Consider the following 16,240-nt stretch of genomic DNA (forward strand, 5'->3'; position numbering starts at 1 on the left):
GGTTATCAAGCTTGAATTGGTACAGTGTGTCTGATGCTGTACTGTGGGACCTCAGATCAGGCTTGTTTTACCCCTTTTAAGGTATTTAAGGTGCACTGAATGTGAAAGATGCAAGTCTTACACTATGCACTGCGAGCAGGTTGTGAGTCGGTGGTGAGACATTGGTTCCTATTTCCCCGTGCTGAGCCTGGGCATCTCCAATTCTCAGCATCTGTAAGAAGTGGGGTTGGGAGCCCATCTCTCAAGGGCCGTGACGTGGGCTAATATGGAGGTATGGATATGATCATAGGGAAATTTAGCACCGTGTAGCAAATGCTCAGGAGCACATCAGTTACTTGTTGATGGCTTTCACTAGAAATCCCGTATGGAGAAAAAGGCTGAGTTTGCTTTCCTTTCTCTCTCTTCCCTGCTGCTTTCCACAGGGAGGCTGTTTTCTCAGTTGGAGCAAAATGCCACATCTATAAGTTAAAAACATAAGATTTAGAAAGATAGAAAATATTTCTTTGCACAACAGGTTGTTCATAAAACTCACCAAAAATATTTTTGTTATTTTAGTTAAAATATTCCTTGTTACAAGACAGTCTCTTGTGATTGCTGTCTTTCCAGAGTCTGTATCACAAAGCAGCAAACTATTATAAAAGTCCACGGTAAGAGCGCACTTGTGGCCAAGCCTAGATCTCAAAATTTCTTTTCCTTCATTTCACACACTTTCTGCAGGCATTACAAGAGGCTTAGCACATCCACCTTGGTCTGGAAACAGTCTAATCTTTATTTGCCAAAATGATAGTTTAAAACTAGAAACTAGCCTGCGAGCCATTGTGTGTGAATTGAGCAAATAATTGTAACATCTTCTGTGTCTCCCACGGCGTTATTCTTATTTTAAAAAAATAATAAAAAAGCCAAAAGCAAGCACTGAATGTTTCTGTAACCCGTTGGGTGCGCAGACAATAAAATTGCTTTATATGTGTCCCTCTCTTACCCTTATCTTTCTTCAAAGTAACAAAAGAGGAAGGCAATAAAAACAAATACTTTACAGCATGGTAACCTCTGAACTGCACTGCTTTAAAGGAGTAGCCATATAATGTAACACAATACGATGGTGCTGTTTCCCTTTGTGAAGCCCAGCTGAAATGCAAGGTGAGGCTGCATCCCACGTGCAGCTTTTGATCTGCTTCTTCAAAATTTGTTTTAGTTAATGTGGTACAGATGTCTAGAGTTACTGATATAGCAATTCCCTTAGAGGCTGTTTCTATTAAAATACTACAGTATAAAATAATTAATTGTTTGGGATGGAAATCCCAGCTCCTAAATAGTTCATTAGTGTAAAACCTTAATGTAGAACAGAATGGCATGAATACCACAATTTCTTGTTTGTGGGCCAAAAAAAAAAAAAGGAAAAAGTAATTAAAAACAACAACAACAACAACAACAAAAAAAAAAGAAAAAACCTCTTGTCCTAATTGAAAGAAATTGAAAGAAAAGAGAAGCCCAATGTGTTGAAAGAATTCACTGGATTCAAATCAGGATAAAAGTATAGTATTTAACCTGAAATTTAAATGATACTTTCCTTATTTGGAGGTATTGGGTTGAAAAGAGCCTCCTGACTTCTTGAAAAGAGACCTTACAAACTGGGCACTTCCAGAATTCCCCCATTCCTCTTTTCCATTATTTTTTTTTTTTTTGTCAGCATTGTGTGCCATTTGGGGCACTCATGAAAGGATCTTTTTAGGTAAATCATGGCAGTATCTTAGAGGATGTCCTTTAAATTCAAACTAATTCAACTGCTTGTGATCATACTGAAGTCATTCTTTTCTCACTGCACAGCTGTTCTTTATCTTTCCACTGGAAGATAAACGTCCATCAGTGACTCGTACACTCTGCACAGGGACGGAGCAATAACTTTCCATGGGATCATGAAATCCTTTTAAAATAATACTTTGCCTACAAGTCCAATGTACTTTGCTGGGACAGTTCTTTGCTGTCAGGGTGAGTCTCTGCATTCCTGCTGAATTCCTGGATGCCTCAGACATAATGCCCTGGGACATGAGAGGGAAGGGTGAGTTGGGAGGGATTATGTCATGCTTCGCAGAGCTGCTGTGCTGCGGAAAGAAACAGGCCAGATTTACCCGTTTCCCCTTTTTTATGATCTTTTATGTAGAAAAAGAGACTGTTGATGGTACAGATAAGGAGAAATATGTGTTTCTTAGTACTGCAACCTTTCAACATCAGGCAAGAGTAGAATTGAGGTTATTTTTGGAGTTTAACTAACGACTTTACCTTCAGAGAGGAGAGGTGCATTGTACCCACCCTACCACTCCTGATCAGTAGAGAAGCTTTCAGGTGTAACTTTTTTTTTCCTTTGGTTTTGCACAGAAACACTCTGGAGTAGACATCAACCTGGAAAGGTTTTAGGAATGAAGTAGCAATCCTCTGTGTTTCTTATTTTTCTTGCAAATCTTTTAGCAGAAACATCAGCTGCTTTGCAGCAAAGAGCAGAAAGTTAGGATGTGGCAGTTCTTGCTTTGCATCTGATCTTTGGTGTATCTATTCTGATAATGAAATTCAGTGAGTTTCCACATGTCTTTGGTGTCACAAGGTGATTCTTAGTGCTCTGGGATGCAGACTTCAAATCAGTAGCTGTCTAGCAGCAGAGGGATTCAACTCATTCCCGAGATGCAGCTTTGGCAATACCTTGTTGCATTTGCTTTTGTGACAGGATGGCATCATCTTTGCCCGTGAAAGACATTCTGGAAACTTTTCAGCATTGTAATATAGAAAGGAGCCACATCCGTTGTCATTAGTTCTAGACAAGAAGCAGTACAACAAACTGTATCTCTCTGACAGCCAATAAAAGGTAAATATTGCAGATATGCATAGGATCTAATCTCAGATGCCTAAAGGAGGGAGTAATCTTCTGGGATCCCGCTAGCTATGTAGGGGTTAGAACTGCTCCAGATGGAAGTTCAAAGGGTTGAAATGAAGCTTTGCTGTGGCACTCCACCATGTCTTAATTTCCAGGCAGAAGAAGACCTTGGCCTCCTTGAGACATGCACCAGCAGCAGCATGGGAGACTGGAAGGAAAGTCAGCCTCCAAACCGTGGTGGTTTTGTCACTCATACATTCATGAAGAGGTACAGCAGTCAGAAGGTTCTGTGAGTGTTGGGTGAGATAGGTTGGCTGTGAGCACTTTTCTTCATGATGTTTCCTGGTCCAGTGCCAACCTGAAGTTGTTCCACACTTGCAAAGTTCTTCCAGCAGCAGTTAGAGCAGTCCAGGTGTTTTTTTAATGGAGATGTGATAGAGAAATGGCATCTTTGTTTGGCACGTGTCTGTGGAACAGATTGCTTCTGCAATCAGATCATTTACTCACTTTCAGTCCATGTTCTCATCTCTTTAAAATGGGCACTATAATGCTGTCTCATTATGCACAGGCTTTATGGGAGAGGTTCAGTAATCATTATGAAAAGGTCAGATGCTTCTGTGAAGGGCACCTATAAACGAGTCTATAAATAAATATCTTGGAAGCCTTTAGTAGAGGCTAACAATTTATTTATTTTTTATTGTGCTGGTTGCAGGGAATGTATAAAAGCACCAGAATACAGCTAATTAATTGAGTGCCTTAGTTTTGGTTTGGGGGCACTGAAATACGACTGGATTTAGTTTTGGTTTGGGGGCACTGAAATACGACTGGATTTAGCAATTGGCTTTGTATGAGACCTGACCAGCGCTGAGCTCATACCAATGCACAGTGTGGATCTATGAGATCTGTGCTAAGTCTTGCTGGACATCGTGTTTCTTAATTGAGAAACATGTGTGTTTTATTGAGATGATGCTAGGCTGCAAAATACATCCTCAGCAGCAGTGTGGTACCGGTCCTTTTCCGTTTGGCTCGGAGCAGAAGAGAACTGTTAGTGTTGCTTTTTATTGACTAGTCTGAGTGCTGCTACTTCTTTGGATAGTGTTCAATAGTGTCAGGTCTGTACTTGAAGTGCTCAGTTCTCTAGCAAGGAACTGGTTTAATTCCACATTCTGGCAGTGTTTAAGGAAGATAGTAAGAAGTGCCTAATTTACTCTGAGTTCATTCTGCTTTTCAGGGAGGAAATCACTCTCTTGAGCTTTTTGTACACCAATAGGCCAGTCAGTTAAATTTGTGTGTTATCTGCCCATGCGGTGTTTTGCCTGTAATGGGAAGGCTTGTGGTAGAACACAAGGACAACCACAGTTCTGGTGAATGGCAAGGGATGGGGGAAATCTTGGGCCATCTGGAAGGGCAAGGAAGATTGACTCTACTCCCCTGCACCGAAGAATAAACCAATAACAGTTTTCTCATTCATGTTTCTCTATAAAATGTTAGGAACTTTCTGGGGCTGACCACATCATAGCAAAGCGTGACACCAAGAAGGGAAGGAAATTTTGACCTAAAGGTGCTGCAAAGAGAAGCAAACTCAGAGTAAAGATCCTTTTGTCTTGTGACACCATTTGGTGCCTCTTAGGAAGTTTCTCCCTAGGGAAACTCATTTAATTGCTTTAGCTTTTTTGTGTTAGCTATTTGTCAGAATTGTTTCAGTATTTCCAACTACTAGAGAGAAGCAGATAAACTCAGTGTGGAGATGTGCAGATACTCTGGCACCTGATCCCTATTGCACAGCTCCTGAGGAGGTCCTGCCCATCTCCTTGATCCCTGACTACGGATTGAAGCACAGAAAAGTCTCTTTACTTTAACTGCAGGACATAGAATGCCCCATCTTTTTCTTTTTAACCAAGGAGACTGAGTAGTAAAGGGAATTTAGTCCCCAAACATCCTAGTACATCTTAATCCATCCTACCCTTGGTTGCAAATATGCTTAGGCCTCTGATTCTTTCTTGTGTCACATAGTTTAATGATAGATAGAGAACATGGTCATTACTCATCTTACAGACCCAAAAGCAGTTAGCCAGGCTGGATGTTTATTTTTGATCTGATTTAAATAGCTGTTTTGAAAGAGTGGCCTTTTCCTTTGACAGCCTGATCCCACCTGGGTTTGCTTTTATCAGCAGTAAAGAGAATAGGGCTCAAACCTTCAGTTGCTGCATGAGTTCATTCCTACCCGCTAGGCTCGCGTAGGATTGTCCTGGGCTTTTGGCTCTTTGTGGGTGGGATTTTAATGACTGCAACCTTTCTACTGTTACTGGAGAAAAATCCTGAAAGTCTTCACTACAGAGGAGTGGAAAGCATCTAAGTACATGAGAAATAAAAACAGGGGCTGCTTTAAAAGTTAAATGAACTGATGCATTAGGAAGAAAAAAAAAAAAAAAGAATCTGCAGGCTTTGTTCTTGACTGCAGAGTGATCCATTTTAAGAAAGAAGATTTTGTGTCTCATTTTGTCTTCTGTCCACTACCTGTTACTTTTATCTCAGAATAAGAAATGTTCTCCCACTTTGGCATGTGCACTGCTTTGATCCTGGTTGCAGAGAACCACAGGACAGCCGCTGTCTCTGGTGGGACACTGGAACATTTCAGCACAAGAAGGGAGAGAAGGCACTATCCAAAAACTTGTAGGCAACAGAAGATACAGCAAAAGCTACAGCTGAAGAGCACTTGTGTTCATGAAAGCGTAGAAGAAAAGAATTGCACTGTATTATCACACTGCCAGCTATTCTGGTGTCTGGCCACCCTTCCCAAGCACCCAGGAGAAGTGGCTGTGGTCAGGATTTAGTTTCTACAGAATGGAGGTGCCTGAATTTTGTAAACTTCTGCAGAATCAGTTCTGAGTGGAGGCAGTATCTCTGGGGCCATGTGATCATACCTGGCAGATGTTCTGTCTCCTGAGATCTTTGCTGCTGGCTTGAATGCAGATTTGAGCTCCCCAGCAGTGTATAGCACATCTGTTGGTTCTGGAAGACATCCCTCAGAAAGATGAATAAGCTTGGTGAAGTAATTCAGAAAACAAAGGATGTTGGATTTTTGTTATTTTCTTTTTTGAGCTCATCTTTGGCTCACACCTGGAATCACCTAATACAGCAATATACTGCATGATATGTTGTGTAGTGAGAGTTTATCTGGGCAATGCTCAGTGGTCTGGGAAACAGGCTTAGCATGTGGAGCTCTCTAGCAGCAAAGCTATTCAATTTCTCCCTCTGACCATGAGCACATCAGCTAGTCTTGTAGCTCATCTGGTTGGCCACTTAATCCTCTTATGTAAGAAAGGAGTTATGTTGGTCCATGGTACTCCTGTGGTTCCATGGGTGGAAATGTTGCTGGCACTGATCCGTTTTGCAGTTTATACTGTCTTTTGCTCTATTTCACTTCACGGTAGCCTTAAGAGAGGAGTTAGATGTGTGATGAGGTTGGAGAAGGCAGAGGAAGGGATGAGTCAGTATATCACCATGTCCTTCATGATGCTCACAGAAAATTTCACTTTTCTTTCTCACCTGGGTGTAACCTGTTGCTACTTCGACTTAGTCTTAGTCCAGAATAAGAGGGCAACTCCTCTTGGAACTTTAATCAACACTGAGCAGTTTTAGGTCTTTCCTGAAAGGAGGCAATATATTTTTGCAAGCAAAGAAATGTAGTATCCTGATAACCACTGGAACAGACTCTTTCCTTTAAAGCACAAAGGAAGATTTTTCTCACCTGATGTCGTTTGCTTTAGTAATCTCCACTGAGTTTTATAGCCATTCTTGACTGCCAGTCCTGCAGGTTCCATTTGCAGGAGTTGGTCTGAAAAGCTCTCATTCACACATGTACTAAGAATCTCACCATATACAGGGGTGTGAAGTCAGGACCAGACAGGATGTAGGGTTAGCTGGACAGTTTAGTGTTACAGTTGTGGAGTCATTTATTCAAGCCTCAGCCTTTGATACTTTTTATTACTGTCCAGATGCTCTTCAGGAAAGTTTTCACCTATATGTTTCAGTTAGAGAACTGGTGAGTTTGTTCTTTTTTTCCAGTATGCTAGTGAAATGAGAGTAATTTCCTCAATATTTCTCTGCTGTGGCTCTTTCCTCCTGCAATAGCAGCAAGGTGCTTAATCACTATTTATGTTTCCTTCTTTTGAAACAGGTAATAAAGTGTTGCCTTGCTAGGCGAATGTTTGAGAATGATGAATTCAGTAGTACACGAGAAGAGGTCAGATGCTGCACTGAGTATCTTCTGTGGGCAAGGAAATGCTGAACTTCAGCTCAGTATATCACTGCTGAAGCTGTGCCCGGCCATGGGAGATGACAAGCAGCTGCTACCAGCCAAGGTATTCCTGCAAAACCAAAAGTACATTTTGTGCAGGGTTAGAAGATGATGGACTTGATTATGCTTATGCCCTTTTCTCTTTAAAGAAAGAGATTTGTTACATTTGCTAAAGGAGAATAAGCGAGGATGTCTGTTCCACAAGTGCTGCTCCTGACAAAATATTTCATCTCTATTTATATTTCTTCTTTCTACAATGGCTGCTGTTATTTTTGTCTCATTATTCATAGACCTTTTGAGGATTAATTAAGCAATAATTGTGAACAGGCCAGATTTCTTATTTAAAGGTTCCAGATCAGCAAGGCAATGAATAAATAAGACAAACAGATTTTGCTAGGGCTTAGAATGTATTAACTTCATCTCATTTTTCATTAGTTTGATATCGAGCTTTTCTTTCAGTCTGCTGCAATTGCACAATTGTATATAAAAAAAATCTGCTCTCAAAATCAAGTCGGTAGTTTCAGGGATTTATAAATATTGATGGCTGAATGTGGCTCCTGCTTGCATCATGACATTTCATACTGGAAGAAAAGAAAATTCAGCATCTGGGCAGTGTATCAAGATCCCTTGTCACCAGCCTTTTTTCCTCCATTCTTCAGCGTTTCTTTTGTGCCCTCGTAAGGATAGTGACTTTTTTTTTCCTAGAGCTGAACCTATTGGAGAAGTAAACACTTTGCATGAATAAAGCTAACAGCTAATTGATAATTTTATGTTACGCTTGTTAAAAAGCCTACCTTATAAACATTACCTTATGCAGTACTCTCAGATGTGGTCAAAAGTTGAGTTGTTCCATGGTCTTGGACTGAGCTGTTATAGCTGTAAGAGCTCAATTCTGTGAAGCAGCTGCTTGTGTTGTTTGCCACATCTGGAAATAAGGAATAAATCGTGTGTATGTCCCTAGGAAATGAAGCAAGTGATTTTCTGCTTCTGCAAAGTTCATCACAGAATGGAAGATACTTCTGTGTATTTGTGTCTTACTGAGCTAGACATCTCAAAACAGAGATGCACAGAGCATTAATCCATTTTTGACCCAACTTCTTTTATTCCAAGGAAAAAAATAATTCATCCTTATGTTAAGCTGTGGTTGGATTAGATACCCGAAATTTGAATACTAGGGAGAAAAGGAATGGCTGCCATAAAAAATCAGAGAAAGTCTACATTCTCTCTGGAAAAATTCCTACTGTACCTGTATTGTATGCAACTGGTGACATCTCAACTTCTTAGAGCAGTTGTTGTCCTAGAAAGGGACTTCTGTGTGTTTTTTGGTTTGCTTCTTTTTTGTAAGCTTGCACCTTGGAGGAGAGTGTCTGAACACCAGTCTGTGTCCAATAACTGCCTGTGTAATGGCTTTTTCCTGTAATGAGCAAACATAGACATTTTATATTTTTCTGTATATTTATTTTCTCAGGGTAGTTTAACTTATACTGCAAGAGGTGGATGGAAAAGTTTTGTTGCCCAAACGTTGCTTAGTGGTATTGAGCCATGTGGGATTAGAACTTAGTCTGTATGGCAGCTCAGTTGTTCAGTTTTGCCTCCTGACACTGGTGAAGGCTATATAAAAGTACAGTCTGTGCCCATAGATGAACTGCCTCTTGCTGTGTCCCATTTTGTCCCACATTTATGTCTGCATGTGTGTGTCTGCATCTGTCTTTCCTCCTTTAATTATACCCTTCATTACTCACTGAATGCAGCCTAAAAGTCTTACAGGTAATCCTGTGAATTTTGTGGAAATGAGTGTCCAGACAGAAAAGAAATACCCTACTGAGGAATGGATTCCTAGGTTCATACTTTATTAGACCTTGGGGAAGCCACGTTGTGGAACTTGTTGGATAGCAGAGTACGTTAACTGCATCGAACTGAAAAAACAATCTGTTGGATTTTTGATTTTCAGACTGCCAACAAACCCCCCAAATCAATTAGTCAACAGCTGTACCTTCAGTGCATGTTTTCCTGCTGCTCACAGGAAGAGGCCATTTTATTTGCCTCTAATTATTTTTGCATTCAGCCTTTCTTGCTAGCTGAGGCAGGCACTACTCTTTGTGGGCGGATTAGTTCCCAGGTAGCTCCTGAACTTTTCAGATCTGTTGTAATCCCACTGGATATCTGCACTGACATCAGCCTCTAGCCACTGTATTGCTATCTAGCACACTTGTTGAGGAGGGAGGAAGGCGACCATATAGACTCCCCCTGAAATCTTTAATACTACCGTGTAGGGTAAATAGAAGTCCACTTCTTCTTCCTATGGCCTGATCTCCCTGTGTCTTTTCTAGATTCAGATGGAATTTCAGAATTCAGCTTGTTTTTTGGATACATTGATTTTAGTAAATTGTTTATGTACATGCTGGGATTTGTGTGTGTATGTTTTGCGATCTGCTGTATACGTGAGCCTAGCTTGGCTGGGCAATGGGCTTAGCACCTGTCGGTGGTTTTCTTTTTTGGGTATGCTTGAAGTTTTACGGCTTGGATTCTGTCCTCCCTGTGAATAAATTGTCACTTGTCAAATATGCTGGCTGTCAAGTGCCAGTGGGAAGAGGTAACCCACTGTGATTTGTATTGGGAAGTACCTGTATTATTCTAGGAAAAAAAAAAAATGCATCCAGGTTTTACTGTTACTAGAAGTGCCACTGCAGAAATTCATCTGAGATCCAGGGTCAACAAATGTTTTCTGTTCACTAATGGCTTATTTTTTAATCTCAGCTTTAAATCAAGAGAGAAGAATCTTTTCCATTACATTCCAGTGAATTGTGAAAGATGGAAATCGAATCACTGCTTGGAAAGCTGTACTTCTACAAGGAGCTATGTGAAGGTAGGTCCATTGCCTATTACACATGTAGACAGAATTCTCTTTTTTCCTGAGTAAGAAGCAATTTCTTTGCTGACCCATTTTATCTAGTTCAGTCCTACTGATTCGCACTACAATGAAGTACTTGGGACACTTATTTTGAGCCTACTACTACAGTCTCACAAAGGTGAGAAGTACTTCTACAGGGGCATCACGTGAGGGGTGAACTTCAGGTGCCAGAACTGCCACAAAGTGAATGACCACCAGCTGCTAACTGTGTGCTCGGCCAGGAGCCAGCAGATATTAACCACACATTTAGTTTACAGTCCTAGCTATAAAATTAGGATTTTGGTCATTGATTTTACTGAACTAAAGCTGAACATTGTATTTATCATACCTACCTCCTAGCCATCAGTCAAGTGTAGGAAATAAAAGCGATTTATACAGAATGCTCAGCTGAATGTTCTTCTGTTCTCCCACAATTTGATGGAACTCTTGTGTGTTTGGGTGCGTCCCCCCTTGGCAGCTTCACCTGCTCAGCTCAGGTGAAAGGGAAGTATAGAAAAAGACTTGTTGCTGAGCATGATAGAAAAATCTCAGGATGTGCATGTTCACGATGTTGCTACAAAGTATGGATTCCTCTGGAAAAAGACTTTGCTGGATTTGTATAAGGAGCAGAAGTAAATGTAGCAGTTAATGGGGGAAAGTTTGCTTGCAAAACAAACTGGAAATTGATAGTTGTTTTAAATCTCTGTGAATTCCTCCTTTAAAAAGCTGCATCAAACTTCCACATCCCAGGGCACAATACAGTAGCTCATGATCCTCTGCTGTTTTGCTTGATGCAAAAGAGTGCATGTGTATCCTTTATTGTAGCCATTTAGTTAATAAAAAAATAACAGTCCTTTTAGTGAGATGAATCATTTCGGCACCTATATATTTGACATTGGGAGAATCCATTTACAGATGGCTTATACCACCTTTATTGGTAAGATTCATCTGGGATGCACTTTACATTTCCTCACATTAAGCTTCTTTCTTTGCTGTAGTGATCTCTTGGTGTGGGGTGCAGACTTTGCATCTGTGGCTGTTTTGCCATCTGCTAATGATTGCCCAGGCAGGAGGTGGCCTTATTTCAAGGCTTGATCTGAGCTGCCCCACAACTTCTTGGCCACTTAGCAAGATGTTTGGTATGGGGAACTGCAGAAACCTTTCACTTAGCCCTAGGTTTTGCAGCTGTGATTTACTTAGAGATTTCTACCCTCCCTTTCGATTCAGCTGAGTTTGGGCAAGCAGCTCAAATATTATTAGGAGTGCCTTTTAGGCAGTCACAGTGCAACCATGCAAACTCATGCCCTTAAAAAAACACATCTGGAAGTTTTCCATTTCAGTTACAGGGTAAGAACATAATAGGATCTTCTCACAACAGCCAAAGGTAGTAGGGCATTCTGTGGAAGCAAAATTAGAAACGCTGCCTCTATCTCTGTCCTCCACTGCTGTCCTAGGAGCAGCCTGAAACCTGACATAATTTGGTAATTTCATTCTTACAACTTCAGCTACCCTTAATGACCTTTAAAATTGATTTGCTTCATTTGCTTTGGTTTTAAGAGATTACACTTAAGTAATGCTCTGCTGCATTTAATGTTTTGTTGTATTCTAATTTACTGTGTGATGACTCTCTATATTAAATAATAGTAACAACTTCTGAATTTATTAATCAACAAGAGATGACAGAGAATTCACATTAAGCTCTCTATATATTTTGAATCGTTTATCTCCCAGGTAACATAAGAAAACTGTTAAATCATACTGAACCACATTCCTCAGCTGATGTAAATCAGCTAATATACAGCAGCTGAATTTCTTGCCCATTATGTTTTCCATAAAAGATGTCTTTGCCTTCAGAGCATCAATTATCCATGATTCTTCTACTTTTCTTGTTTTCTGCCTTCGCAGGTGCTGCTAATTCCCCTATTTTCTTCCAGAAATGGGAAAAATGATCTATATTAGGAAATGTGTTCTTCCTTTCTTCAGTAAGCTGCATTTTCATTTTTGGTATCCATATTTAAATCCTGATATACATACACATATGAACGATGTGAGTTTTACTGCTGACAGTTTTAAATCCTACCATGTATCAGCTGCATAGACAATTTAACCCCTCCTGAGCTTCACCAGAAGACAATACATTTTTTTGCAGAAGAAGAGAAAGGAATGCAGTTTCTCACAGAGATCTCCATCAGGAAATAATCCCTATCTTCAAGTCCTACCATCCAAAATCAGTTAATGCTGATAGTGAATGATGCACTTAGCCTGGATGCTAGAGGTGGGTGAAAGAAAACCTTGGAGTAGCTCACCCCACTGTCTCCTGGCACTGACAGATGCACCAAAAGCTCCCACCAAAAGGGACATGGTTGCAGAGGCTCTTTTCTCCACTTGCTGATGCTCTCTGTGGAGCGAAGCCTGTGGTATCTGGGTATATCTTTTCCTTGCCTCCCTTTTGTAGATTGGGCATTTGAGCCGGGAGCAAAGTGAAACTCATCCCGTGCCCTGCTGGAATTCACCACTGGTGACCTGTGCGTAGCAGGTATGATCCGTACTGTTCCCCTTTCCTTGTAAGCCTGTGTGTGCCACTCATTACCCCACAATGTTTCTTGTGGGAAGCACAGGGTACACAGCCTGGACAGAACAGGGCAGAAGATTAATCCTCCTGTTGCTGCTAGATTTTAATTGGAAGGGAATCTGTCTTTGACTTAATTTCCTCTCTTGTCTCAACCAAAGTCTAGTGGATCAAAAGAAATGCAAATTGAAAGAGAATATTTTGGATGTGCCTGATTTTCAAGTTGAACATGATTAATCTTTCGAGCCTCTGACTTAATGTCAGTACCATTTTTCTCACAAAAGCATTGGAACAACTTATATTGCCTTGAGTGACAAAAAGAATTTTTTCCAAGAGAGGAAATCTGAATGATGTCGTTGTAGTATTAAAATGTAGCTGCTCACTGCTTCATGTTATCAAACCTGAAATTATCCTTTACATTAAAATGCTGTATGTTTTATTTTGTAATGAGAGGGCAAAGATCCAGTTGCTACAGAATGTCAAGATAGTGCATATGGGCTGCCATAATATAGCAGGGTGCTATTCACAAAGAACTTCAATGGGCTGATTATCAGATTATTGGCCAATGCAATTCTGTAATATATCTTTTTTTTTTTTTCTCCATTTTCTTCTCCTTTTATTTTTCTTATTATTTTGAATTACAGCGCTAGGAAAAATATTTCTCCAGTGGTTAACTTGAGTTTGACTTCCAACATCTCTTTATTTGGCAAGAAATGAATTCAGCGGTTCTTTTTAGTGCTTGTGAAAATGAAGGATAGTTGTGCCTGCACTGCAAGAAAGGTGATTTAGGTAAGTGTCTCTGAGACAGCTTGAGTCAATTTACCTCAGGCTTGCCATGAAACTCTGCATGACTTTGCTTCAAACCCCTCCCGAGCGAAAAGATTTGCTCTTGCTGAGCTGTATCCAAGTAGAGGGTGCTTTTGTTGGTGTCCTATGTTATGGCTGAATAAAATGGGAGAGGAAAATTTGCCATCGATGGAGCCACAAATGGAAGGAGAAAAGGTTTGTTTATTTATTTGTCCCTATATTCAGCCTGGGGGTGATGGATGTCTGTAAGGATTCTCTGTACCAGATTTTACTGCTAGTTTTCCAGGAATTCCTCATTTTCAAAGCAAATGAGATTTCTATGCCACCACTTGCTTTCTGGTAGTAGAGCCTTACATATTGACTGACATGTTGGTAGATAAATGTTCAGCCCTCTGCTCAACCCTTGCTTGCAGCAGCCCATAAGTACCGGTGGAGAAAATAAACAAAAACCTTCTCTGCCACTGAAACCATACAGGCCTGATCACCTCATGTGTGCCCTGTGGAGCGTATCGATGGCAAAGCTGACACAAGGGAAAATATGTGAGGGCAAATGCTACATTTCCATTCCTGTGGCACTTATTTATACCTTGGGAGGAATAGCTTGTGCCTGCTCTCTGAAGAGAGCCATTCCTTTGCTCATGCAGCGACATCTCTCAGGCCAGCTGTGCTGTCTCCGAGACGCTTGTTATCAGCTCTTACAAGTGTGGAAGAAAGCAACAAAATCATGACAATGATAAATACTGCTTCTTTACACGCTTACACGATGCCAGCCCAGTTTGTGAACCAAAAACACTATTGTGGTCTGGCTCCAAGTAAACAGAGCTATTAGCAATCACAGGAGGCAATCAGTTCGCAGGTTTGAGCTGACCAGTTGTTACTAAAGAACTTTTTTTTTTTCCTGGACTCCTATTGTTGTAGAATCTCTGTAGAGCTGTGTTGCTGCTGCTTGGTGGCTAAAAGCAAAAGTACATGAAGAAGGAAAAGAAAGGATCATAAAACAGAATGTCTCTCATTCCCAGCTCGCTAGCAAATGTAGCAAGTGATCCCTTAGGCACCAGGTAGGGCCCCAATAAGCTGGCACAGCCCATGTGCATGCCATCTGCTGAGTTTCAAGCCTTCTACTACTCCCCCATTCTGCAGTGTCTCCTGCAGCGTATGGCTGCTTTTCTACTGAAAGTGCTGCAGCACGCTGCTAGCCCAGGTTATCAATTTGCTAGCACTTACTACAAAGAAAGGAGGAAGGGAGTGCATTACATAGAGGAAAGTGAATGTGCTTTGCATTTGTATGGTTTTAATCTCTGTGTTCGTGTTTGAGAGCGTAGTAGGAAGTTTCTCCAGCTTTTTAAAACTGGCCAGGACAAGAGCCCTAATTCCTGTGTGTCGTTTCACTAAAGATGGGGATATTTGGCCTTTTTTATTTCCAAAATGCCATTCTTAGGTGGTGGCAAGCAAAACTGCAGCATTGGAATCATTTATGTGGTTAATGCATTGAAGGAGAACAATAAATTAAAATATGGTGTATATACTATGAGATGCAGGTCTCAAAATGATGGACTGTCATATGAAAGTGGGAGTGAAATAGGGAATTCAGACCAAAGAAGAACATTAATAAAACACTCAGTGTTTTATTCTGTGTCAGACAGTTTCTGTTCCATCTAAACTGGCATATTTCCTAAAACAATATTGTTTAAGGAGGCAGCTAGTGCATCAGAACATCTTCCCACTGCTGAGTATCGTCAGCCCAGCACTTTGTTCTGATCAAAAAGGTAAAAAATATGAGCACAGAGCAAGGATTGAAAGAAAAAAAAATAAATGAATCCCATGCCCCTAAACAACAATACAAGTCAAAGCAAAGTCATAGCAGTGTAAGAGAAATTCACAGGAAAAAAAAAAAAAAAAGCATTTGGAGTCTTGGAAACATACTAAAACTAAGAGAAAGGTGAATGAAAAGGTGTTCCACCAGGATGGTGTAAGTTTTAAATGGTCATGCACTTAAACTGCTTTTATTTTGGTCTGTATGTGTAGCTGAAAACAAATGCATTTGCAAGAATTGCATATACAAGGATAATCTGATGTTGGGTTTTGATGTGTTAGAAGGACACTGTAATAAACATCGCCGTATCCAGCAAAGATGAGTACCAGGAGGCACCTACTGAGTCACTAATGTTTACCATCTTTTTTTTTTTTTTTTTTTTTTGCTAAATATCTTGTGATCTCAAATAAAATTCCACTAGTTAAATGATTTTATTTTATTTTGCAGTCTCTGTACTTGATCAGTATTTTTTTGAGGGAGACTTGCCAAATTCATCAGTGCTGATCTGGAAGCCAAAATAGATATCCATGTGTTCAGAAGAGGAGAAATGCTGAAATGCAGCTGGAAAGCAGCTCAAGGCTCCTGCCAGTTGTACTGGCTCACAACTAAGAGGTGAGTGATGCTACAGCAAGTGTGCAGTCCAGCAAGGTTGTGTGATGGTGGCATTTGGGCTGACCTGATCTTTTGGAGTTGAATTCTAGCCTCAGAACTGTGTACAGAATAAAATGCAATTTAGAGGGCAGCAGGGCTGCTTTTCCTGAATGTTCAAATCCCTCCTGACAGCTACAGGAAGCAGGAATTTCTGCACAGCCTCCTCTACTAATACAATTGCATTTTCAACATTTAAACAACAGTTTATTTTTTTCTGGGATAGAAAATTTCTCAAAAATTTTTTGGGGAAAGAAAAACAAACCTTTAGAAAAATGCAGATGGAAAGCTTTCATTTATGCAAAATGGAAGCATGCTGCGAGTCATTGGAGAAAACCTATATTTTCTTG

The 16,240-nt window shown here is 40.4% G+C and overlaps 2 long non-coding RNA genes across 2 annotated transcripts in view; one reads left to right on the plus strand and one right to left on the minus strand.

The window, feature by feature from the left end:
- Positions 1-16,240, plus strand: part of LOC116231137 (uncharacterized) — a 644,852-nt gene that overhangs the window by 346,229 nt on the left and 282,383 nt on the right. Inside the window, exons 5-9 of the long non-coding RNA XR_016466011.1 lie at positions 7,044-7,227; positions 9,921-10,029; positions 11,959-12,589; positions 13,267-13,411; positions 15,690-15,854. This is a non-coding gene — a long non-coding RNA (uncharacterized LOC116231137). The remainder of the gene's footprint in view (positions 1-7,043; positions 7,228-9,920; positions 10,030-11,958; positions 12,590-13,266; positions 13,412-15,689; positions 15,855-16,240) is intronic.
- LOC149918153 (uncharacterized) lies at positions 7,191-8,571 on the minus strand. Its single transcript, XR_016466013.1, has 3 exons — positions 8,410-8,571; positions 7,972-8,088; positions 7,191-7,233 (listed from the first exon to the last, which is right to left on the minus strand). It is a non-coding gene; the product is annotated as an uncharacterized LOC149918153 (long non-coding RNA).

The sequence above is a fragment of the Phasianus colchicus genome, chromosome 4 (genome assembly GCF_987193195.1).
Source record: "Phasianus colchicus chromosome 4, bPhaCol1.hap1.1, whole genome shotgun sequence".
Taxonomy (NCBI): domain Eukaryota; kingdom Metazoa; phylum Chordata; class Aves; order Galliformes; family Phasianidae; genus Phasianus; species Phasianus colchicus.